This window comes from Psittacula echo (assembly GCF_963264785.1).
Source record: "Psittacula echo genome assembly, chromosome: 15".
In the NCBI taxonomy this organism is placed as follows: domain Eukaryota; kingdom Metazoa; phylum Chordata; class Aves; order Psittaciformes; family Psittacidae; genus Psittacula; species Psittacula echo.
Genome location: NC_137751.1, coordinates 231,173 through 255,135, shown reverse-complemented (window position 1 = coordinate 255,135; position 23,963 = coordinate 231,173).

The window sequence follows — 23,963 nt, the reverse complement described above, 5'->3', positions numbered from 1 at the left end:
GAAGTGGCACAGCTCCAGTTTTTTGCCCTGGCTCTTTGGCTGTGGCAGCAGAGGCCAACTGTTCGTGCTCTACTGCCTGGGATGCTGGGCAGCCGAGCACGGGTGCCAAAGAGGTTCCATTGTAATGGACTTTGAGTTGGGAAATCGAGGAGCGACAGCAATGCGGATGGCACCGTTGCAAAGCTGACTTTCTGCAGAAGAGGCACAGCTCAAGTTTTTTGCCCTGGCTCTTCGGCTGTGGGAGCAGAGGCCAACCGTTTGTGCTCTACTGCCTGGGATGCTGGGCAGCCGAGCACGGGTGCCAAAGAGGTTCCATCGTAATGGACTTTGAGTTGGGAAATGGAGGAGCGACAGCAATGCGGATGGCACCGTTGCAAAGCTGTCTTTCTGCAGAAGAGGCACAGCTCCAGTTTTTTGCCCTGGCTCTTCGGCTGTGGGGGCAGAGGCCAATCGTTCGTGCTCTACTCCCTGGGATACTGGGCAGCCGAGCACGGGTGCCAAAGAGGTTCCATTGTAATGGACTTTGAGTTGGGAAATGGAGGAGCGACAGCAATGCGGATGGCACCGTTGCAAAGCTGACTTTCTGCAGAAGAGGCACAGCTCCAGTTTTTTGCCCTGCCTCTTCGGTTGTGGGAGCAGAGGCCAACCGTTCGTGCTCTACTCGCTGGGATACTGGGCAGCCCAGCACGGGTGCCAAAGAGGTTCCATTGTAATGGACTTTGAGTTGGGAAATCGAGGAGCGACAGCAATGCGGATGGCACCGTTGCAAAGCTGACTTTCTGCAGAAGAGGCACAGCTCCAGTTTCTTGCCCCGGCTCTTCGGCTGTGGGAGCAGAGGCCAACTCTTCGTGCTCTACTGCCTGGGATACTGGGCAGCCGAGCACGGGTGCCAAAGATATTCCATTGTAATGGACTTTGAGTTGGGTAATCGAGGAACCTCAGCAATGCGGATGGCACCGTTGCAAAGCTGACTTTCTGCAGAAGAGGCACAGCTGCAGTTTTTTGCCCTGGCTCTTCGGCTGTGGGAGCAGAGGCCAGCCGTTCTTGCTCTACTGCCTGGGATGCTGGGCAGCCGAGCACAGGTGCCAGAGAGTTTCCTTGTAATGGACTTTGAGTTGGGAAATGGAGGAGCGACAGCAATGTGGATGGCACCGTTGCAAAGCTGACTTTCTGCAGAAGAGGCACAGCTCCAGTTTTTTGCCCTGGCTCTTCGGCTGTGGGAGCAGAGGCCAACCGTTCGTGCTCTACTCCCTGGGATGCTGGGCAGCCCAGCACGGGTGCCAAAGAGGTTCCATTGTAACGGACTTTGAGTTGGGAAATGGAGGAGCGACAGCAATGCGGATGGCACCGTTGCAAAGCTGACTTTCTGCAGAAGAGGCACAGCTCCAGTTTTTTGCCCCGGCTCTTCGGCTGTGGGAGCAGAGGCCAACCCTTCCTGCTCTACTGCCTGGGATGCTGGGCAGCCGAGCACGGGTGCCAAAGAGGTTCCATTGTAATGGACTTTGAGTTGGGAAATCGAGGAGCAACAGCAATGCGGATGGCACCGTTGCAAAGCTGACTTTCTGCAGAAGTGGCACAGCTCCAGTTTTTTGCCCTGGCTCTTTGGCTGTGGCAGCAGAGGCCAACTGTTCGTGCTCTACTGCCTGGGATGCTGGGCAGCCCAGCACGGGTGCCAAAGAGGTTCCATTGTAATGGACTTTGAGTTGGGAAATCGAGGAGCGACAGCAATGCGGATGGCACCGTTGCAAAGCTGACTTTCTGCAGAAGAGGCACAGCTCCAGTTTTTTGACCTGGCTCTTCGGCTGTGGGAGCAGAGGCCAACCGTTTGTGCTGTACTGCCTGGGATGCTGGGCAGCCGAGCACGGGTGCCAAAGAGGTTCCATCGTAATGGACTTTGAGTTGGGAAATCGAGGAGCGACAGCAATGCGGATGGCACCGTTGCAAAGCTGTCTTTCTGCAGAAGAGGCACAGCTCCAGTTTTTTGCCCTGGCTCTTCGGCTGTGGGAGCAGAGGCCAACCGTTCGTGCTCTACTCGCTGGGATGCTGGGCAGCCCAGCACGGGTGCCAAAGAGGTTCCATTGTAATGGACTTTGAGTTGGGAAATCGAGGAGCGACAGCAATGCGGATGGCACCGTTGCAAAGCTGACTTTCTGCAGAAGAGACACACCTCCAGTTTTTTGCCCTGGCTCTTCGGCTGTGGGAGCAGAGGCCAACCGTTCGTGCTCTACTGCCTGGGATACTGGGCAGCCGAGCACGGGTGCCAAAGAGGTTCCATTGTAATGGACTTTGAGTTGGGAAATCGAGGAGCGACAGCAATGTGGATGGCACCGTTGCAAAGCTGACTTTCTGCAGAAGAGGCACAGCTCCAGTTTTTTGCCCTGGCTCTTCGGCTGTGGGAGCAGAGGCCAACCGTTCGTGCTCTACTGCCTGGGATACTGGGCAGCCGAGCACGGGTGCCAAAGAGGTTCCATTGTAATGGACTTTGAGTTGGGAAATCGAGGAGCGACAGCAATGCGGATGGCACCGTTGCAAAGCTGTCTTTCTGCAGAAGAGGCACAGCTCCAGTTTTTTGCCCTGGCTCTTCGGCTGTGGGAGCAGAGGCCAATCGTTCGTGCTCTACTCCCTGGGATGCTGGGCAGCCGAGCACGGGTGCCAAAGAGGTTCCATTGTAATGGACTTTGAGTTGGGAAATCGAGGAGCGACAGCAATGCGGATAGCACCGTTGCAAAGCTGACTTTCTGCAGAAGAGGCACAGCTCAAGTTTTTTGCCCTGGCTCTTCGGCTGTGGGAGCAGAGGCCAACCGTTCGTGCTCTACTCCCTGGGATACTGGGCAGCCGAGCACGGGTGCCAAAGAGGTTCCATTGTAACGGACTTTGAGTTGGGAAATGGAGGAGCGACAGCAATGCGGATGGCACCGTTGCAAAGCTGACTTTCTGCAGAAGAGGCACAGCTCCAGTTTTTTGCCCCGGCTCTTCGGCTGTGGGAGCAGAGGCCAACCCTTCCTGCTCTACTGCCTGGGATGCTGGGCAGCCGAGCACGGGTGCCAAAGAGGTTCCATTGTAATGGACTTTGAGTTGGGAAATCGAGGAGCAACAGCAATGCGGATGGCACCGTTGCAAAGCTGACTTTCTGCAGAAGTGGCACAGCTCCAGTTTTTTGCCCTGGCTCTTTGGCTGTGGCAGCAGAGGCCAACTGTTCGTGCTCTACTGCCTGGGATGCTGGGCAGCCCAGCACGGGTGCCAAAGAGGTTCCATTGTAATGGACTTTGAGTTGGGAAATCGAGGAGCGACAGCAATGCGGATGGCACCGTTGCAAAGCTGACTTTCTGCAGAAGAGGCACAGCTCAAGTTTTTTGCCCTGGCTCTTCGGCTGTGGGAGCAGAGGCCAACCGTTTGTGCTCTACTGCCTGGGATGCTGGGCAGCCGAGCACGGGTGCCAAAGAGGTTCCATCGTAATGGACTTTGAGTTGGGAAATGGAGGAGCGACAGCAATGCGGATGGCACCGTTGCAAAGCTGTCTTTCTGCAGAAGAGGCACAGCTCCAGTTTTTTGCCCTGGCTCTTCGGCTGTGGGGGCAGAGGCCAATCGTTCGTGCTCTACTCCCTGGGATACTGGGCAGCCGAGCACGGGTGCCAAAGAGGTTCCATTGTAATGGACTTTGAGTTGGGAAATGGAGGAGCGACAGCAATGCGGATGGCACCGTTGCAAAGCTGACTTTCTGCAGAAGAGGCACAGCTCCAGTTTTTTGCCCTGGCTCTTCGGTTGTGGGAGCAGAGGCCAACCGTTCGTGCTCTACTCGCTGGGATGCTGGGCAGCCGAGCACGGGTGCCAAAGAGGTTCCATTGTAATGGACTTTGAGTTGGGAAATCGAGGAGCGACAGCAATGCGGATGGCACCGTTGCAAAGCTGACTTTCTGCAGAAGAGGCACAGCTCCAGTTTCTTGCCCCGGCTCTTCGGCTGTGGGAGCAGAGGCCAACTCTTCGTGCTCTACTGCCTGGGATACTGGGCAGCCGAGCACGGGTGCCAAAGATATTCCATTGTAATGGACTTTGAGTTGGGTAATCGAGGAACCTCAGCAATGCGGATGGCACCGTTGCAAAGCTGACTTTCTGCAGAAGAGGCACAGCTGCAGTTTTTTGCCCTGGCTCTTCGGCTGTGGGAGCAGAGGCCAGCCGTTCTTGCTCTACTGCCTGGGATGCTGGGCAGCCGAGCACAGGTGCCAGAGAGTTTCCTTGTAATGGACTTTGAGTTGGGAAATGGAGGAGCGACAGCAATGTGGATGGCACCGTTGCAAAGCTGACTTTCTGCAGAAGAGGCACAGCTCCAGTTTTTTGCCCTGGCTCTTCGGCTGTGGGAGCAGAGGCCAACCGTTCGTGCTCTACTCCCTGGGATGCTGGGCAGCCCAGCACGGGTGCCAAAGAGGTTCCATTGTAATGGACTTTGAGTTGGGAAATCGAGGAGCGACAGCAATGCGGATCGCACCGTTGCAAAGCTGACTTTCTGCAGAAGAGGCACAGCTCCAGTTTTTTGCCCTGGCTCTTCGGCTGTGGGAGCAGAGGCCAACCGTTCGTGCTCTACTCCCTGGGATGCTGGGCAGCCCAGCACGGGTGCCAAAGAGGTTCCATTGTAATGGACTTTGAGTTGGGAAATCGAGGAGCGACAGCAATGCGGATCGCACCGTTGCAAAGCTGACTTTCTGCAGAAGAGGCACAGCTCCAGTTTTTTGACCTGGCTCTTCGGCTGTGGGAGCAGAGGCCAACCGTTTGTGCTGTACTGCCTGGGATGCTGGGCAGCCGAGCACGGGTGCCAAAGAGGTTCCATCGTAATGGACTTTGAGTTGGGAAATCGAGGAGCGACAGCAATGCGGATGACACCGTTGCAAAGCTGTCTTTCTGCAGAAGAGGCACAGCTCCAGTTTTTTGCCCTGGCTCTTCGGCTGTGGGAGCAGAGGCCAACCGTTCGTGCTCTACTCGCTGGGATGCTGGGCAGCCCAGCACGGGTGCCAAAGAGGTTCTATTGTAATGGACTTTGAGTTGGGAAATCGAGGAGCGACAGCAATGCGGATGGCACCGTTGCAAAGCTGACTTTCTGCAGAAGTGGCACAGCTCCAGTTTTTTGCCCCGGCTCTTTGGCTGTGGCAGCAGAGGCCAACCGTTCGTGCTCTACTGCCTGGGATGCTGGGCAGCCCAGCACGGGTGCCAAAGAGGTTCCATTGTAATGGACTTTGAGTTGGGAAATCGAGGAGCGACAGCAATGCGGATGGCACCGTTGCAAAGCTGACTTTCTGCAGAAGAGGCACAGCTCAAGTTTTTTGCCCTGGCTCTTCGGCTGTGGGAGCAGAGGCCAACCGTTTGTGCTCTACTGCCTGGGATGCTGGGCAGCCGAGCACGGGTGCCAAAGAGGTTCCATCGTAATGGACTTTGAGTTGGGAAATGGAGGAGCGACAGCAATGCGGATGGCACCGTTGCAAAGCTGTCTTTCTGCAGAAGAGGCACAGCTCCAGTTTTTTGCCCTGGCTCTTCGGCTGTGGGGGCAGAGGCCAATCGTTCGTGCTCTACTCCCTGGGATACTGGGCAGCCGAGCACGGGTGCCAAAGAGGTTCCATTGTAATGGACTTTGAGTTGGGAAATGGAGGAGCGACAGCAATGCGGATGGCACCGTTGCAAAGCTGACTTTCTGCAGAAGAGGCACAGCTCCAGTTTTTTGCCCTGGCTCTTCGGTTGTGGGAGCAGAGGCCAACCGTTCGTGCTCTACTCGCTGGGATGCTGGGCAGCCGAGCACGGGTGCCAAAGAGGTTCCATTGTAATGGACTTTGAGTTGGGAAATCGAGGAGCGACAGCAATGCGGATGGCACCGTTGCAAAGCTGACTTTCTGCAGAAGACTCACAGCTCAAGCTTTTTGCCCTGGCTCTTTGTCTGTGGGAGTAGAGGCCAACCGTTCGTGCTTTACTCCCTGGGATGCTGGGCAGCCCAGCACGGGTGCCAAAGAGGTTCCATTGTAATGGACTTTGAGTTTTGAAATCGAGGAGCGACAGCAATGCGGATGGCACCGTTGCAAAGCTGACTTTCTGCAGAAGAGGCACAGCTCCAGTTTTTTGCCCTGGCTCTTCGGCTGTGGGAGCAGAGGCCAACCGTTCTTGCTCTACTCGCTGGGATGCTGGGCAGCCGAGCACGGGTGCCAAAGAGGTTCCATTTTAATGGACTTTGAGTTGGGAAATCGAGGAACCTCAGCAATGCGGATGGCACCGTTGCAAAGCTGACTTTCTGCAGAAGAGGCACAGCTCCAGTTTTTTGCCCTGGCTCTTCGGCTGTGGGAGCAGAGGCCAACCATTCTTGCTCTACTGCCTGGGATGCTGGGCAGCCCAGCACAGGTGCCAGAGAGTTTCCTTGTAATGGACTTTGAGTTGGGAAATGGAGGAGCGACAGCAATGCGGATGGCACCGTTGCAAAGCTGTCTTTCTGCAGAAGAGGCACAGCTCCAGTTTTTTGCCCTGGCTCTTCGGCTGTGGGAGCAGAGGCCAATCGTTCGTGCTCTACTCCCTGGGATGCTGGGCAGCCGAGCACGGGTGCCAAAGAGGTTCCATTGTAATGGACTTTGAGTTGGGAAATCGAGGAGCGACAGCAATGCGGATAGCACCGTTGCAAAGCTGACTTTCTGCAGAAGAGGCACAGCTCAAGTTTTTTGCCCTGGCTCTTCGGCTGTGGGAGCAGAGGCCAACCGTTCGTGCTCTACTCCCTGGGATACTGGGCAGCCGAGCACGGGTGCCAAAGAGGTTCCATTGTAACGGACTTTGAGTTGGGAAATGGAGGAGCGACAGCAATGCGGATGGCACCGTTGCAAAGCTGACTTTCTGCAGAAGAGGCACAGCTCCAGTTTTTTGCCCCGGCTCTTCGGCTGTGGGAGCAGAGGCCAACCGTTCGTGCTCTACTGCCTGGGATGCTGGGCAGCCGAGCACGGGTGCCAAAGAGGTTCCATTGTAATGGACTTTGAGTTGGGAAATCGAGGAGCAACAGCAATGCGGATGGCACCGTTGCAAAGCTGACTTTCTGCAGAAGAGGCACAGCTCCAGTTTTTTGCCCTGGCTCTTCGGTTGTGGGAGCAGAGGCCAACCGTTCTTGCTCTACTGCCTGGGATGCTGGGCAGCCGAGCACGGGTGCCAGAGAGTTTCCTTTTAATGGACTTTGAGTTGGGAAATGGAGGAGCGACAGCAATGCGGATGGCACCGTTGCAAAGCTGACTTTCTGCAGAAGAGGCACAGCTCAAATTTTTTGCCCTGGCTCTTCGGCTGTGGGAGCAGAGGCCAACCGGTCGTGCTCTACTCCCTGGGATGCTGGGCAGCCCAGCACGGGTGCCAAAGAGGTTCCATTGTAATGGACTTTGAGTTGGGAAATCGAGGAGCGACAGCAATGCGGATGGCACCGTTGCAAAGCTGACTTTCTGCAGAAGAGGCACAGCTCAAGCTTTTTGCCCTGGCTCTTCGGCTGTGGGAGCAGAGGCCAACCCTTCGTGCTCTACTCCCTGGGATGCTGGGCAGCCCAGCACGTGTGCCAAAGAGGTTCCATTGTAATGGACTTTGAGTTGGGAAATGGAGGAGCGACAGCAATGCGGATGGCACCGTTGCAAAGCTGACTTTCTGCAGAAGAGGCACAGCTCAAGTTTTTTGCCCTGGCTCTTCGGCTGTGGGAGCAGAGGCCAACCGTTCGTGCTCTACTCCCTGGGATGCTGGGCAGCCTAGAATGGGTGCCAAAGAGGTTCCATTGTAATGGACTTTGAGTTGGGAAATCGAGGAGCGACAGCAATGCGGATGGCACCGTTGCAAAGCTGACTTTCTGCAGAAGACTCACAGCTCAAGCTTTTTGCCCTGGCTCTTTGTCTGTGGGAGTAGAGGGCAACCGTTCGTGCTTTACTCCCTGGGATGCTGGGCAGCCCAGCACGGGTGCCAAAGAGGTTCCATTGTAATGGACTTTGAGTTTTGAAATCGAGGAGCGACAGCAATGCGGATGGCACCGTTGCAAAGCTGACTTTCTGCAGAAGAGGCACAGCTCCAGTTTTTTGCCCTGGCTCTTCGGCTGTGGGAGCAGAGGCCAACCGTTCGTGCTCTACTCGCTGGGATGCTGGGCAGCCCAGCACGGGTGCCAAAGAGGTTCCATTGTAATGGACTTTGAGTTGGGAAATGGAGGAGCGACAGCAATGCGGATGGCACCGTTGCAAAGCTGTCTTTCTGCAGAAGAGGCACAGCTCCAGTTTTTTGCCCTGGCTCTTTGGCTGTGGGAGCAGAGGCCAACCGTTCGTGCTCTACTGCCTGGGATGCTGGGCAGCCCAGCACGGGTGCCAAAGAGGTTCCATTGTAATGGACTTTGAGTTGGGAAATGGAGGAGCGACAGCAATGCGGATGGCACCGTTGCAAAGCTGACTTTCTGCAGAAGAGGCACAGCTCCAGTTTTTTGCCCTGGCTCTTTGGCTGTGGGAGCAGAGGCCAACCGTTCGTGCTCTACTCCCTGGGATGCTGGGCAGCCCAGCACGGGTGCCAAAGAGGTTCCATTGTAATGGACTTTGAGTTGGGAAATGGAGGAGCGACAGCAATGCGGATGGCACCGTTGCAAAGCTGACTTTCTGCAGAAGAGGCACAGCTCCAGTTTTTTGCCCTGGCTCTTCGGCTGTGGGAGCAGAGGCCAACCGTTCGTGCTCTACTGCCTGGGATACTGGGCAGCCGAGCACGGGTGCCAAAGAGGTTCCATTGTAATGGACTTTGAGTTGGGAAATGGAGGAGCGACAGCAATGCGGATGGCACCGTTGCAAAGCTGACTTTCTGCAGAAGAGGCACAGCTCCAGTTTTTTGCCTTGGCTCACAGGCTGTTCCAGCAGAGGCCAACCGTTCGTGCTCTACTCGCTGGGATGCTGGGCAGCCGAGCACGGGTGCCAAAGAGGTTCCATTGTAATGGACTTTGAGTTGGGAAATGGAGGAGCGACAGCAATGCGGATGGCACCGTTGCAAAGCTGACTTTCTGCAGAAGAGGCACAGCTCCAGTTTTTTGCCTTGGCTCACAGGCTGTGGCAGCAGAGGCCAACCGTTCGTGCTCTACTGCCTGGGATACTGGGCAGCCGAGCACGGGTGCCAAAGAGGTTCCATTGTAATGGACTTTGAGTTGGGAAATGGAGGAGCGACAGCAATGCGGATGGCACCGTTGCAAAGCTGACTTTCTGCAGAAGAGGCACAGCTCAAGCTTTTTGCCCTGGCTCTTCGGCTGTGGCAGCAGAGGCCAACCGTTCGTGCTCTACTCCCTGGGATACTGGGCAGCCCAGCACGGGTGCCAAAGAGGTTCCATTGTAATGGACTTTGAGTTGGGAAATCGAGGAGCGACAGCAATGCGGATGGCACCGTTGCAAAGCTGGCTTTCTGCAGAAGAGGCACAGCTCCAGCTTTTTGCCTTGGCTCTTCGGCTGTGGGAGCAGAGGCCAACCGTTCGTGCTCTACTCGCTGGGATGCTGGGCAGCCCAGCACGGGTGCCAAAGAGGTTCCATTGTAATGTACTTTGAGTTGGGAAATGGAGGAGCGACAGCAATGCGGATGGCACCGTTGCAAAGCTGTCTTTCTGCAGAAGAGGCACAGCTCCAGTTTTTTGCCCTGGCTCTTTGGCTGTGGGAGCAGAGGCCAACCGTTCGTGCTCTACTGCCTGGGATACTGGGCAGCCGAGAACGGGTGCCAAAGAGGTTCCATTGTAATGGACTTTGAGTTGGGAAATGGAGGAGCGACAGCAATGCGGATGGCACCGTTGCAAAGGTGACTTTCTGCAGAAGAGGCACAGCTCAAGCTTTTTGCCCTGGCTCTTCGTCTGTGGGAGCAGAGGCCAACCATTCGTGCTCTACTCGCTGGGATGCTGGGCAGCCCAGCACGGGTGCCAAAGAGGTTCCATTGTAATGGACTTTGAGTTGGGAAATGGAGGAGCGACAGCAATGCGGATGGCACCGTTGCAAAGCTGACTTTCTGCAGAAGAGGCACAGCTCAAGCTTTTTGCCCTGGCTCTTCGGCTGTGGGAGCAGAGGCCAACCGTTCGTGCTCTACTCGCTGGGATGCTGGGCAGCCCAGCGCGGGTGCCAAAGAGGTTCCATTGTAATGGACTTTGAGTTGGGAAATGGAGGAGCGACAGCAATGCGGATGGCACCGTTGCAAAGCTGACTTTCTGCAGAAGAGGCACAGCTCCAGTTTTTTGCCCTGGCTCTTTGGCTGTGGGAGCAGAGGCCAACCGTTCGTGCTCTACTCGCTGGGATGCTGGGCAGCCCAGCACGGGTGCCAAAGAGGTTCCATTGTAATGGAGTTTGAGTTGGGAAATGGAGGAGCGACAGCAATGCGGATGGCACCGTTGCAAAGCTGACTTTCTGCAGAAGAGGCACAGCTCAAGCTTTTTGCCCTGGCTCTTCGGCTGTGGGAGCAGAGGCCAACCGTTCGTGCTCTACTCCCTGGGATGCTGGGCAGCCCAGCACGGGTGCCAAAGAGGTTCCATTGTAATGGACTTTGAGTTGGGAAATGGAGGAGCGACAGCAATGCGGATGGCACCGTTGCAAAGCTGTCTTTCTGCAGAAGAGGCACAGCTCCAGTTTTTTGCCCTGGCTCTTCGGCTGTGGGAGCAGAGGCCAACCGTTCGTGCTCTACTCCCTGGGATGCTGGGCAGCCCAGCACGGGTGCCAAAGAGGTTCCATTGTAATGGACTTTGAGTTGGGAAATGGAGGAGCGACAGCAATGCGGATGGCACCGTTGCAAAGCTGACTTTCTGCAGAAGAGGCACAGCTCCAGTTTTTTGACCTGGCTCTTCGGCTGTGGGAGCAGAGGCCAACCGTTCGTGCTCTACTCCCTGGGATGCTGGGCAGCCCAGCACGGGTGCCAAAGAGGTTCCATTGTAATGGACTTTGAGTTGGGAAATCAAGGAGCGACAGCAATGCGGATGGCACCGTTGCAAAGCTGACTTTCTGCAGAAGAGGCACAGCTCCAGTTTTTTGCCTTGGCTCACCGGCTGTGGGAGCAGAGGCCAACCGTTCGTGCTCTACTCCCTGGGATGCTGGGCAGCCGAGCACGGGTGCCAAAGAGGTTCCATTGTAATGGACTTTGAGTTGGGAAATCGAGGAGCGACAGAAATGTGGATGGCACCGTTGCAAAGCTGACTTTCTGCAGAAGAGGCACAGCTCCAGTTTTTTGCCCTGGCTCTTCGGCTGTGGGATCAGAGGCCAACCATTCTTGCTCTACTGCCTGGGATGCTGGGCAGCCGAGCACGGGTGCCAAAGAGATTCCATTGTAATGGACTTTGAGTTGGGAAATGGAGGAGCGACAGCAATGCGGATGGCACCGGTGCAAAGCTGACTTTCTGCAGAAGAGGCACAGCTCCAGTTTTTTGCCCTGGCTCTTCGGCTGTGGGAGCAGAGGCCAACCGTTCGTGCTCTACTCCCTGGGATGCTGGGCAGCCGAGCACGGGTGCCAAAGAGGTTCCATTGTAATGGACTTTGAGTTGGGAAATGGAGGAGCGACAGCAATGCGGATGGCACCGTTGCAAAGCTGACTTTCTGCAGAAGAGGCACAGCTCAAGCTTTTTGCCCTGGCTCTTCGGCTGTGGGAGCAGAGGCCAACCGTTCGTGCTCTACTGCCTGGGATGCTGGGCAGCCCAGCACGGGTGCCAAAGAGGTTCCATTGTAATGGACTTTGAGTTGGGAAATGGAGGAGCGACAGCAATGCGGATGGCACCGTTGCAAAGCTGACTTTCTGCAGAAGAGGCACAGCTCCAGTTTTTTGCCCTGGCTCTTCGGCTGTGGGAGCAGAGGCCAACCATTCTTGCTCTACTCGCTGGGATGCTGGGCAGCCGAGCACGGGTGCCAAAGAGATTCCATTGTAATGGACTTTGAGTTGGGAAATGGAGGACCGACAGCAATGCGGATGGCACCGTTGCAAAGCTGACTTTCTGCAGAAGAGGCACAGCTCCAGTTTTTTGCCCTGGCTCTTCGGCTGTGGGAGCAGAGGCCAACCGTTCGTGCTCTACTGCCTGGGATACTGGGCAGCCGAGCACGGGTGCCAAAGAGGTTCCATTGTAATGGACTTTGAGTTGGGAAATGGAGGAGCGACAGCAATGCGGATGGCACCGTTGCAAAGCTGACTTTCTGCAGAAGAGGCACAGCTCAAGCTTTTTGCCCTGGGTCTTTGGCTGTGGGAGTAGAGGCCAACCGTTCGTGCTCTACTCCCTGGGATGCTGGGCAGCCCAGCACGGGTGCCAAAGAGGTTCCATTGTAATGGACTTTGAGTTTTGAAATCGAGGAGCGACAGCAATGCGGATGGCACCGTTGCAAAGCTGACTTTCTGCAGAAGAGGCACAGCTCCAGTTTTTTGCCCTGGCACTTCGGCTGTGGCAGCAGAGGCCAATCGTTGGTGCTCTACTCCCTGGGATGCTGGGCAGTCGAGCACGGGTGCCAAAGAGGTTACATTGTAATGGACTTTGAGTTGGGAAATGGAGGAGCGACAGCAATGCGGATGGCACCGTTGCAAAGCTGACTTTCTGCAGAAGAGGCACAGCTCCAGTTTTTTGCCCTGGCTCTTTGGCTGTGGGAGCAGAGGCCAACCGTTCGTGCTCTACTCCCTGGGATGCTGGGCAGCCGAGCACGGGTGCCAAAGAGGTTCCATTGTAATGGACTTTGAGTTGGGAAATGGAGGAGCGACAGCAATGCGGATGGCACCGTTGCAAAGCTGTCTTTCTGCAGAAGAGGCACAGCTCCAGTTTTTTGCCCTGGCTCTTTGGCTGTGGGAGCAGAGGCCAACCGTTCGTGCTCTACTCTCTGGGATGCTGGGCAGCCCAGCTCGGGTGCCAAAGAGGTTCCATTGTAATGGACTTTGAGTTGGGAAATGGAGAAGCGACAGCAATGAGGATGGCACCGTTGCAAAGTTGACTTTCTGCAGAAGAGGCACAGCTCCAGTTTTTTGCCCTGGCTCTTCGGCTGTGGGAGCAGAGGCCAGCCGTTCGTGCTCTACTCCCTGGGATGCTGGGCAGCCCAGCACGGGTGCCAAAGAGGTTCCATTGTAATGGACTTTGAGTTGGGAAATGGAGGAGCGACAGCAATGCGGATGGCACCGTTGCAAAGCTGTCTTTCTGCAGAAGAGGCACAGCTGCAGTTTTTTGCCCTGGCTCTTCGGCTGTGGGAGCAGAGGCCAACCGTTCGTGCTCTACTGCCTGGGATGCTGGGCAGCCGAGAACGGGTGCCAAAGAGGTTCCATTGTAATGGACTTTGAGTTGGGAAATGGAGGAGCGACAGCAATGCGGATGGCACCGTTGCAAAGCAGTCTTTCTGCAGAAGAGGCACAGCTCCAGTTTTTTGCCCTGGCTCTTCGGCTGTGGGAGCAGAGGCCAACCGTTCGTGCTCTACTCGCTGGGATGCTGGGCAGCCCAGCACGGGTGCCAAAGAGGTTCCATTGTAATGGACTTTGAGTTGGGAAATGGAGGAGCGACAGCAATGCGGATGGCACCGTTGCAAAGCTGACTTTCTGCAGAAGAGGCACAGCTCCAGTTTTTTGCCCTGGCTCTTCGGCTGTGGGAGCAGAGGCCAACCATTCTTGCTCTACTGCCTGGGATGCTGGGCATCCGAGCACGGGTGCCAAAGAGGTTCCATTGTAATGGACTTTGAGTTGGGAAATGGAGGAGCGACAGCAATGCGGATGGCACCGTTGCAAAGCTGACTTTCTGCAGAAGAGGCACAGCTCCAGTTTTTTGCCCTGGCTCTTCGGCTGTGGGAGCAGAGGCCAACCGTTCGTGCTCTACTCGCTGCGATGCTGGGCAGCCGAGCACGGGTGCCAAAGAGGTTCCATTGTAATGGACTTTGAGTTGGGAAATCGAGGAGCGACAGCAATGCGGATGGCACCGTTGCAAAGCTGACTTTCTGCAGAAGAGGCACAGCTCCAGTTTTTTGACCTGGCTCTTCAGCTGTGGGAGCAGAGGCCAACCATTCTTGCTCTACTGCCTGGGATGCTGGGCAGCTGAGCACGGGTGCCAAAGAGATTCCATTGTAATGGACTTTGAGTTGGGAAATGGAGGAGCGACAGCAATGCGGATGGCACCGTTGCAAAGCTGACTTTCTGCAGAAGAGGCACAGCTCCAGTTTTTTGCCCTGGCTCTTCGGCTGTGGGAGCAGAGGCCAACCGTTCGTGCTCTACTCGCTGGGATGCTGGGCAGCCCAGCACGTTTGCTAAAGAGGTTCCATTGTAATGGACTTTGAGTTGGGAAATCGAGGAGCGACAGCAATGCGGATGGCACCGTTGCAAAGCTGACTTTCTGCAGAAGAGGCACAGCTCAAGGTTTTTGCCCTGGCTCATCGGCTGTATGAGCAGAGGCCAACCGTTCGTGCTCTACTCCCTGGAATGCTGGGCAGCCCAGCACGGGTGCCAAAGAGGTTCCATTTTAATGGACTTTGAGTTGGGAAATGGAGGAGCGACAGCAATGCGGATGGCAGCGTTGCAAAGCTGACTTTCTGCAGAAGAGGCACAGCTCAAGTTTTTTGCCCTGGCTCTTCGGCTGTTGGAGCAGAGGCCAACCGTTCGTGCTCTACTCGCTGGGATGCTGGGCAGCCGAGCACGGGTGCCAAAGAGGTTCCATTGTAATGGACTTTGAGTTGGGAAATGGAGGAGCGACAGCAATGCGGATGGCACCGTTGCAAAGCTGACTTTCTGCAGAAGAGGCACAGCTCCAGTTTTTTGCCCTGGCTCTTCGGCTGTGGGAGCAGAGGCCAACCATTCTTGCTCTACTGCCTGGGATGCTGGGCAGCCGAGCACGGGTGCCAAAGAGATTCCATTGTAATGGACTTTGAGTTGGGAAATGGAGGAGAGACAGCAATGCGGATGGCACCGTTGCAAAGCTGACTTTCTGCAGAAGAGGCACAGCTCCAGTTTTTTGCCCTGGCTCAACGGCTGTGGCAGCAGAGGCCAACCGTTCGTGCTCTACTGCCTGGGATACTGGACAGCCGAGCACGGGTGCCAAAGAGGTTCCATTGTAATGGACTTTGAGTTGGGAAATGGAGGAGCGACAGCAATGCGGATGGCACCGTTGCAAAGCTGACTTTCTGCAGAAGAGGCACAGCTCAAGCTTTTTTGCCCTAGCTCTTCGGCTGTGGGAGCAGAGGCCAACCGTTCGTGCTCTACTGCCTGGGATGCTGGGCAGCCCAGCACGGGTACCAAAGAGGTTCCATTGTAATGGACTTTGAGTTGGGAAATCGAGGAGCGACAGCAATGCGGATGGCACCGTTGCAAAGCTGGCTTTCTGCAGAAGAGGCACAGCTCCAGCTTTTTGCCTTGGCTCTTCGGCTGTGGGAGCAGAGGCCAACCGTTCGTGCTCTACTCCCTGGGATGCTGGGCAGCCGAGCACGGGTGCCAAAGAGGTTCCATTGTAATGGACTTTGAGTTGGGAAATGGAGGAGCGACAGCAATGCGGATGGCACCGTTGCAAAGCTGACTTTCTGCAGAAGAGGCACAGCTCCAGTTTTTTGCCCTGGCTCAACGGCTGTGGCAGCAGAGGCCAACCGTTCGTGCTCTACTGCCTGGGATACTGGGCAGCCGAGCACGGGTGCCAAAGAGGTTCCATTGTAATGGACTTTGAGTTGGGAAATGGAGGAGCGACAGCAATGCGGATGGCACCGTTGCAAAGCTGACTTTCTGCAGAAGAGGCACAGCTCAAGCTTTTTGCCCTGGCTCTTTGGCTGTGGGAGCAGAGGCCAACCGTTCGTGCTCTACTCGCTGGGATGCTGGGCAGCCGAGCACGGGTGCCAAAGAGGTTCCATTGTAATGGACTTTGAGTTGGGAAATGGAGGAGCGACAGCAATGCGGATGGCACCGTTGCAAAGCTGACTTTCTGCAGAAGAGGCACAGCTCAAGCTTTTTGCCCTGGCTCTTCGGCTGTGGGAGCAGAGGCCAACCGTTCGTGCTCTACTCCCTGGGATGCTGGGCAGCCCAGCACGGGTGCCAAAGAGGTTCCATTGTAATGGACTTTGAGTTGGGAAATGGAGGAGCGACAGCAATGCGGATGGCACCGTTGCAAAGCTGTCTTTCTGCAGAAGAGGCACAGCTCCAGTTTTTTGCCCTGGCTCTTCGGCTGTGGGAGCAGAGGCCAACCGTTCGTGCTCTACTCGCTGGGATGCTGGGCAGCCGAGCACGGGTGCCAAAGAGGTTCCATTGTAATGGACTTTGAGTTGGGAAATGGAGGAGCGACAGCAATGCGGATGGCACCGTTGCAAAGCTGACTTTCTGCAGAAGAGGCACAGCTCCAGTTTTTTGCCCTGGCTCAACGGCTGTGGCAGCAGAGGCCAACCGTTCGTGCTCTACTGCCTGGGATACTGGGCAGCCGAGCACGGGTGCCAAAGAGGTTCCATTGTAATGGACTTTGAGTTGGGAAATGGAGGAGCGACAGCAATGCGGATGGCACCGGTGCAAAGCTGACTTTCTGCAGAAGAGGCACAGCTCCAGTTTTTTGCCCTGGCTCTTCGGCTGTGGGAGCAGAGGCCAACCGTTCGTGCTCTACTCGCTGGGATACTGGGCAGCCGAGCACGGGTGCCAAAGAGGTTCCATTGTAATGGACTTTGAGTTGGGAAATGGAGGAGCGACAGCAATGCGGATGGCACCGTTGCAAAGCTGACTTTCTGCAGAAGAGGCACAGCTCAAGCTTTTTGCCCTGGGTCTTTGGCTGTGGGAGCAGAGGCCAACCGTTCGTGCTCTACTCCCTGGGATGCTGGGCAGCCCAGCACGTGTGCCAAAGAGGTTCCATTGTAATGGACTTTGAGTTTTGAAATCGAGGAGCGACAGCAATGCGGATGGCACCGTTGCAAAGCTGACTTTCTGCAGAAGAGGCACAGCTCCAGTTTTTTGCCCTGGCTCTTCGGCTGTGGGAGCAGAGGCCAACCGTTCGTGCTCTACTCCCTGAGATACTGGGCAGCCTAGCACGGGTGCCAAAGAGGTTCCATTGTAATGGACTTTGAGTTGGGAAATCGAGGAGCGACAGCATTGTGGATGGCACCGTTGCAAAACTGACTTTCTGCAGAAGAGGCACAGCTCAAGCTTTTTGCCCTGGCTCTTTGGCTGTGGGAGTAGAGGCCAACCGTTCGTGCTCTACTCGCTGGGATGCTGGGCAGCCCAGCACGGGTGCCAAAGAGGTTCCATTGTAATGGACTTTGAGTTTTGAAATCGAGGAGCGACAGCAATGCGGATGGCACCGTTGCAAAGCTGACTTTCTGCAGAAGAGGCACAGCTCCAGTTTTTTGCCCTGGCACTTCGGCTGTGGCAGCAGAGGCCAATCGTTGGTGCTCTACTCCCTGGGATGCTGGGCAGTCGAGCACTGGTGCCAAAGAGGTTCCATTGTAATGGACTTTGAGTTGGGAAATGGAGGAGCAACAGCAATGCGGATGGCACCGTTGCAAAGCTGACTTTCTGCAGAAGAGGCACAGCTGCAGTTTTTTGCCCTAGCTCTTCGGCTGTGGGAGCAGAGGCCAACCGTTCGTGCTCTACTCCCTGGGATGCTGGGCAGCCGAGCACGGGTGCCAAAGAGGTTCCATTGTAATGGACTTTGAGTTGGGAAATGGAGGAGCGACAGCAATGCGGATGGCACCGTTGCAAAGCTGTCTTTCTGCAGAAGAGGCACAGCTCCAGTTTTTTGCCCTGGCTCTTTGGCTGTGGGAGCAGAGGCCAACCGTTCGTGCTCTACTCTCTGGGATGCTGGGCAGCCCAGCACGGGTGCCAAAGAGGTTCCATTGTAATGGACTTTGAGTTGGGAAATGGAGAAGCGACAGCAATGCGGATGGCACCGTTGCAAAGCTGACTTTCTGCAGAAGAGGCACAGCTCCAGTTTTTTGCCCTGGCTCTTCGGCTGTGGGAGCAGAGGCCAACCGTTCGTGCTCTACTCCCTGGGATGCTGGGCAGCCGAGCACGGGTGCCAAAGAGGTTCCATTGTAATGGACTTTGAGTTGGGAAATGGAGGAGCGACAGCAATGCGGATGGCACCGTTGCAAAGCTGTCTTTCTGCAGAAGAGGCACAGCTGCAGTTTTTTGCCCTGGCTCTTCGGCTGTGGGAGCAGAGGCCAATCGTTCGTGCTCTACTCCCTGGGATGCTGGGCAGCCGAGAACGGGTGCCAAAGAGGTTCCATTGTAATGGACTTTGAGTTGGGAAATGGAGGAGCGACAGCAATGCGGATGGCACCGTTGCAAAGCAGTCTTTCTGCAGAAGAGGCACAGCTCCAGTTTCTTGCCCTGGCTCTTCGGCTGTGGGAGCAGAGGCCAACCGTTCGTGCTCTACTCCCTGGGATGCTGGGCAGCCCAGCACGGGTGCCAAAGAGGTTCCATTGTAATGGACTTTGAGTTGGGAAATGGAGGAGCGACAGCAATGCGGATGGCACCGTTGCAAAGCTGACTTTCTGCAGAAGAGGCACAGCTCCAGTTTTTTGCCCTGGCTCTTCGGCTGTGGGAGCAGAGGCCAACCATTCTTGCTCTATTGCCTGGGATGCTGGGCAGCTGAGCACGGGTGCCAAAGAGATTCCATTGTAATGGACTTTGAGTTGGGAAATGGAGGAGCGACAGCAATGCGGATGGCACCGTTGCAAAGCTGACTTTCTGCAGAAGAGGCACAGCTCCAGTTTTTTGCCCTGGCTCTTCGGCTGTGGGAGCAGAGGCCAACCGTTCGTGCTCTACTCCCTGGGATGCTGGGCAGCCCAGCACGGGTGCCAAAGAGGTTCCATTGTAATGGACTTTGAGTTGGGAAATCGAGGAGCGACAGCAATGCGGATGGCACCGTTGCAAAGCTGACTTTCTGCAGAAGAGGCACAGCTCCAGTTTTTTGCCCTGGCTCTTCGGCTGTGGCAGCAGAGGCCAACCGTTCGTGCTCCACTCCCTGGGATACTGGACAGCCGAGCACGGGTGCCAAAGAGGTTCCATTGTAATGGACTTTGAGTTGGGAAATGGAGGAGCGACAGCAATGCGGATGGCACCGTTGCAAAGCTGACTTTCTGCAGAAGAGGCACAGCTCAAGCTTTTTTGCCCTGGCTCTTCGGCTGTGGGAGCAGAGGCTAACCGTTCGTGCTCTACTCCCTGGGATGCTGGGCAGCCCAGCACGGGTGCCAAAGAGGTTCCATTGTAATGGACTTTGAGTTGGGAAATCGAGGAGCGACAGCAATGCGGATGGCACCGTTGCAAAGCTGGCTTTCTGCAGAAGAGGCACAGCTCCAGCTTTTTGCCCTGGCTCTTCGGCTGTGGGAGCAGAGGCCAACCGTTCGTGCTCTACTCGCTTGGATGCTGGGCAGGCGAGCACGGGTGCCAAAGAGGTTCCATTGTAATGTACTTTGAGTTGGGAAATGGAGGAGCGACAGCAATGCGGATGGCACCGTTGCAAAGCTGACTTTCTGCAGAAGAGGCACAGCTCCAGTTTTTTGCCCTGGCTCAACGGCTGTGGCAGCAGAGGCCAACCGTTCGTGCTCTACTGCCTGGGATACTGGGCAGCCGAGCACGGGTGCCAAAGAGGTTCCATTGTAATGGACTTTGAGTTGGGAAATGGAGGAGCGACAGCAATGCGGATGGCACCGTTGCAAAGCTGACTTTCTGCAGAAGAGGCACAGCTCAAGCTTTTTGCCCTGGCTCTTTGGCTGTGGGAGCAGAGGCCAACCGTTCGTGCTCTACTGCCTGGGATGCTGGGCAGCCGAGCACGGGTGCCAAAGAGGTTCCATTGTAATGGACTTTGAGTTGGGAAATGGAGGAGCGACAGCAATGCGGATGGCACCGTTGCAAAGCTGACTTTCTGCAGAAGAGGCACAGCTCCAGTTTTTTGCCCTGGCTCTTCGGCTGTGGGAGCAGAGGCCAACCGTTCGTGCTCTACTCGCTGGGATGCTGGGCAGCTGAGCACGGGTGCCAAAGAGGTTCCATTGTAATGGACTTTGAGTTGGGAAATCGAGGAGCGACAGCAATGCGGATGGCACCGTTGCAAAGCTGTCTTTCTGCAGAAGAGGCACAGCTCCAGTTTTTTGCCCTGGCTCTTCGGCTGTGGGAGCAGAGGCCAACCGTTCGTGCTCTACTCCCTGGGATGCTGGGCAGCCGAGCACGGGTGCCAAAGAGGTTCCATTGTAATGGACTTTGAGTTGGGAAATCGAGGAGCGACAGCAATGCGGATGGCACCGTTGCAAAGCTGACTTTCTGCAGAAGAGGCACAGCTCCAGTTTTTTGCCCTGGCTCTTCGGCTGTGGGAGCAGAGGCCAACCGTTCTTGCTCTACTGGCTGGGATGCTGGGCAGCCGAGCACGGGTGCCAAAGAGGTTCCATTGTAATGGACTTTGAGTTGGGAAATGGAGGAGCGACAGCAATGCGGATGGCACCGTTGCAAAGCTGACTTTCTGCAGAAGAGGCACAGCTCCAGTTTTTTGCCTTGACTCACCGGCCGTGGCAGCAGAGGCCAACCGTTCGTGCTCTACTCGCTGGGATGCTGGGCAGCCGAGCACGGGTGCAAAAGAGGTTCCATTGTAATGGACTTTGAGTTGGGAAATCGAGGAGCGACAGCAATGCGGATGGCACCGTTGCAAAGCTGACTTTCTGCAGAAGAGGCACAGCTCAAGCTTTTTGCCCTGGCTCTTCGGCTGTGGGAGCAGAGGCCAGCCGTTCGTGCTCTACTCCCTGGGATGCTGGGCAGCCCAGCACGGGTGCCAAAGAGGTTCCATTGTAATGGACTTTGAGTTGGGAAATGGAGGAGCAACAGCAATGCGGATGGCACCGTTGCAAAGCTGACTTTCTGCAGAAGAGGCACAGCTCAAGCTTTTTGCCCTGGCTCTTCGGCTGTGGGAGCAGAGGCCAACCGTTCGTGCTCTACTCCCTGGGATGCTGGGCAGCCGAGCACGGGTGCCAAAGAGGTTCCATTGTAATGGACTTTGAGTTGGGAAATGGAGGAGCGACAGCAATGCGGATGGCACCGTTGCAAAGCTGACTCTCTGCAGAAGAGGCACAGCTCAAGCTTTTTGCCCTGGCTCTTTGGCTGTGGGAGCAGAGGCCAACCGTTCGTGCTCTACTCCCTGGGATGCTGGGCAGCTGAGCACGGGTGCCAAAGAGGTTCCATTGTAATGGACTTTGAGTTGGGAAATGGAGGAGCGACAGTAATGCGGATGGCACCGTTGCAAAGCTGACTTTCTGAAGAAGAGGCACAGCTCCAGTTTTTTGCCTTGGCTCACCGGCTGTGGCAGCAGAGGCCAACCGTTCGTGCTCTACTGCCTGGGATGCTGGGCAGCCCAGCACGTGTGCCAAAGAGGTTCCATTGTAATGGACTTTGAGTTGGGAAATGGAGGAGCGACAGCAATGCGGATGGCACCGTTGCAAAGCTGACTTTCTGCAGAAGAGGCACAGCTCCAGTTTTTTGCCCTGGCTCAACGGCTGTGGCAGCAGAGGCCAACCGTTCGTGCTCTACTGCCTGGGATACTGGGCAGCCGAGCACGGGTGCCAAAGAGGTTCCATTGTAATGGACTTTGAGTTGGGAAATGGAGGAGCGACAGCAATGCGGATGGCACCGTTGCAAAGCTGTCTTTCTGCAGAAGAGGCACAGCTCCAGTTTTTTGCCCTGGCTCTTTGGCTGTGGGAGCAGAGGCCAACCGTTCGTGCTCTACTCCCTGGGATGCTGGGCAGCCCAGCACGGGTGCCAAAGAGGTTCCATTGTAATGGACTTTGAGTTGGGAAATGGAGGAGCGACAGCAATGCGGATGGCACCGTTGCAAAGCTGACTTTCTGCAGAAGAGGCACAGCTCAAGCTTTTTGCCCTGGCTCTTCGGCTGTGGGAGCAGAGGCCAACCGTTCGTGCTCTACTCCCTGGGATGCTGGGCAGCCGAGCACGGGTGCCAAAGAGGTTCCATTGTAATGGACTTTGAGTTGGGAAATCGAGGAGCGACAGCAATGCGGATGGCACCGTTGCAAAGCTGACTTTCTGCAGAAGAGGCACAGCTCAAGCTTTTTGCCTTGGCTCTTCGGCTGTGGGAGCAGAGGCCAACCGTTCGTGCTCTACTCCCTGGGATGCTGGGCAGCCGAGCACGGGTGCCAAAGAGGTTCCATTGTAATGGACTTTGAGTTGGGAAATGGAGGAGCGACAGCAATGCGGATGGCACCGTTGCAAAGCTGACTTTCTGCAGAAGAGGCACAGCTCCAGTTTTTTGCCCTGGCTCTTCGGCTGTGGGAGCAGAGGCCAACCGTTCGTGCTCTACTCCCTGGGATGCTGGGCAGCCCAGCACGGGTGCCAAAGAGGTTCCATTGTAATGGACTTTGAGTTGGGAAATGGAGGAGCGACAGCAATGCGGATGGCACCGTTGCAAAGCTGACTTTCTGCAGAAGAGGTACAGCTCAAGCTTTTTGCCCTGGCTCTTCGGCTGTGGGAGCAGAGGCCAACCGTTCGTGCTCTACTCCCTGGGATGCTGGGCAGCCCAGCACGGGTGCCAAAGAGGTTCCATTGTAATGGACTTTGAGTTGGGAAATGGAGAAGCGACAGCAATGCGGATGGCACCGTTGCAAAGCTGTCTTTCTGCAGAAGAGGCACAGCTCCAGTTTTTTGCCCTGGCTCTTCGGCTGTGGGAGCAGAGGCCAACCGTTCGTGCTCTACTCGCTGGGATGCTGGGCAGCCGAGCACGGGTGCCAAAGAGGTTCCATTGTAATGGACTTTGAGTTGGGAAATGGAGGAGCGACAGCAATGCGGATGGCACCGTTGCAAAGCTGACTTTCTGCAGAAGAGGCACAGCTCAAGTTTTTTGCCCTGGCTCTTCGGCTGTGGGAGCAGAGGCCAACCGTTCGTGCTCTACTCCCTGGGATGCTGGGCAGCCCAGCACGGGTGCCAAAGAGGTTCCATTGTAATGGACTTTGAGTTGGGAAATCAAGGAGCGACAGCAATGCGGATGGCACCGTTGCAAAGCTGACTTTCTGCAGAAGAGGCACAGCTCCAGTTTTTTGCCTTGGCTCACCGGCTGTGGGAGCAGAGGCCAACCGTTCGTGCTCTACTCCCTGGGATGCTGGGCAGCCCAGCACGGGTGCCAAAGAGGTTCCATTGTAATGGACTTTGAGTTGGGAAATGGAGGAGCGACAGCAATGCGGATGGCACCGTTGCAAAGCTGACTTTCTGCAGAAGAGGCACAGCTCCAGTTTTTTGCCCTGGCTCTTCGGCTGTGGGAGCAGAGGCCAACCATTCTTGCTCTACTGCCTGGGATGCTGGGCAGCCCAGCACGGGTGCCAAAGAGTTTCCATTGTAATGGACTTTGAGTTGGGAAATGGAGGAGCGACAGCAATGCGGATGGCACCGTTGCAAAGCTGACTTTCTGCAGAAGAGGCACACCTCCAGTTTTTTGCCCTGGCTCTTCGGCTGTGGGAGCAGAGGCCAACCGTTCGTGCTCTACTCCCTGGGATACTGGGCAGCCGAGCACGCGTGCCAAAGAGGTTCCATTGTAATGGACTTTGAGTTGGGAAATGGAGGAGTGACAGCAATGCGGATGGCACCGTTGCAAAGCTGACTTTCTGCAGAAGAGGCACAGCTCAAGCTTTTTGCCCTGGCTCTTCGGCTGTGGGAGCAGAGGCCAACCGTTCGTGCTCTACTCCCTGGGATGCTGGGCAGCCGAGCACGGGTGCCAAAGAGGTTCCATTGTAATGGGCTTTGAGTTGGGAAATCAAGGAGCGACAGCAATGCGGATGGCACCGTTGCAAAGCTGACTTTCTGCAGAAGAGGCACAGCTCCAGTTTTTTGCCCTGGCTCAACGGCTGTGGCAGCAGAGGCCAACCGTTCGTGCTCTACTGCCTGGGATACTGGGCAGCCGAGCACGGGTGCCAAAGAGGTTCCATTGTAATGTACTTTGAGTTGGGAAATGGAGGAGCGACAGCAATGCAGATGGCACCGTTGCAAAGCTGACTTTCTGCAGAAGAGGCACAGCTCAAGCTTTTTGCCCTGGCTCTTCGGCTGTGGGAGCAGAG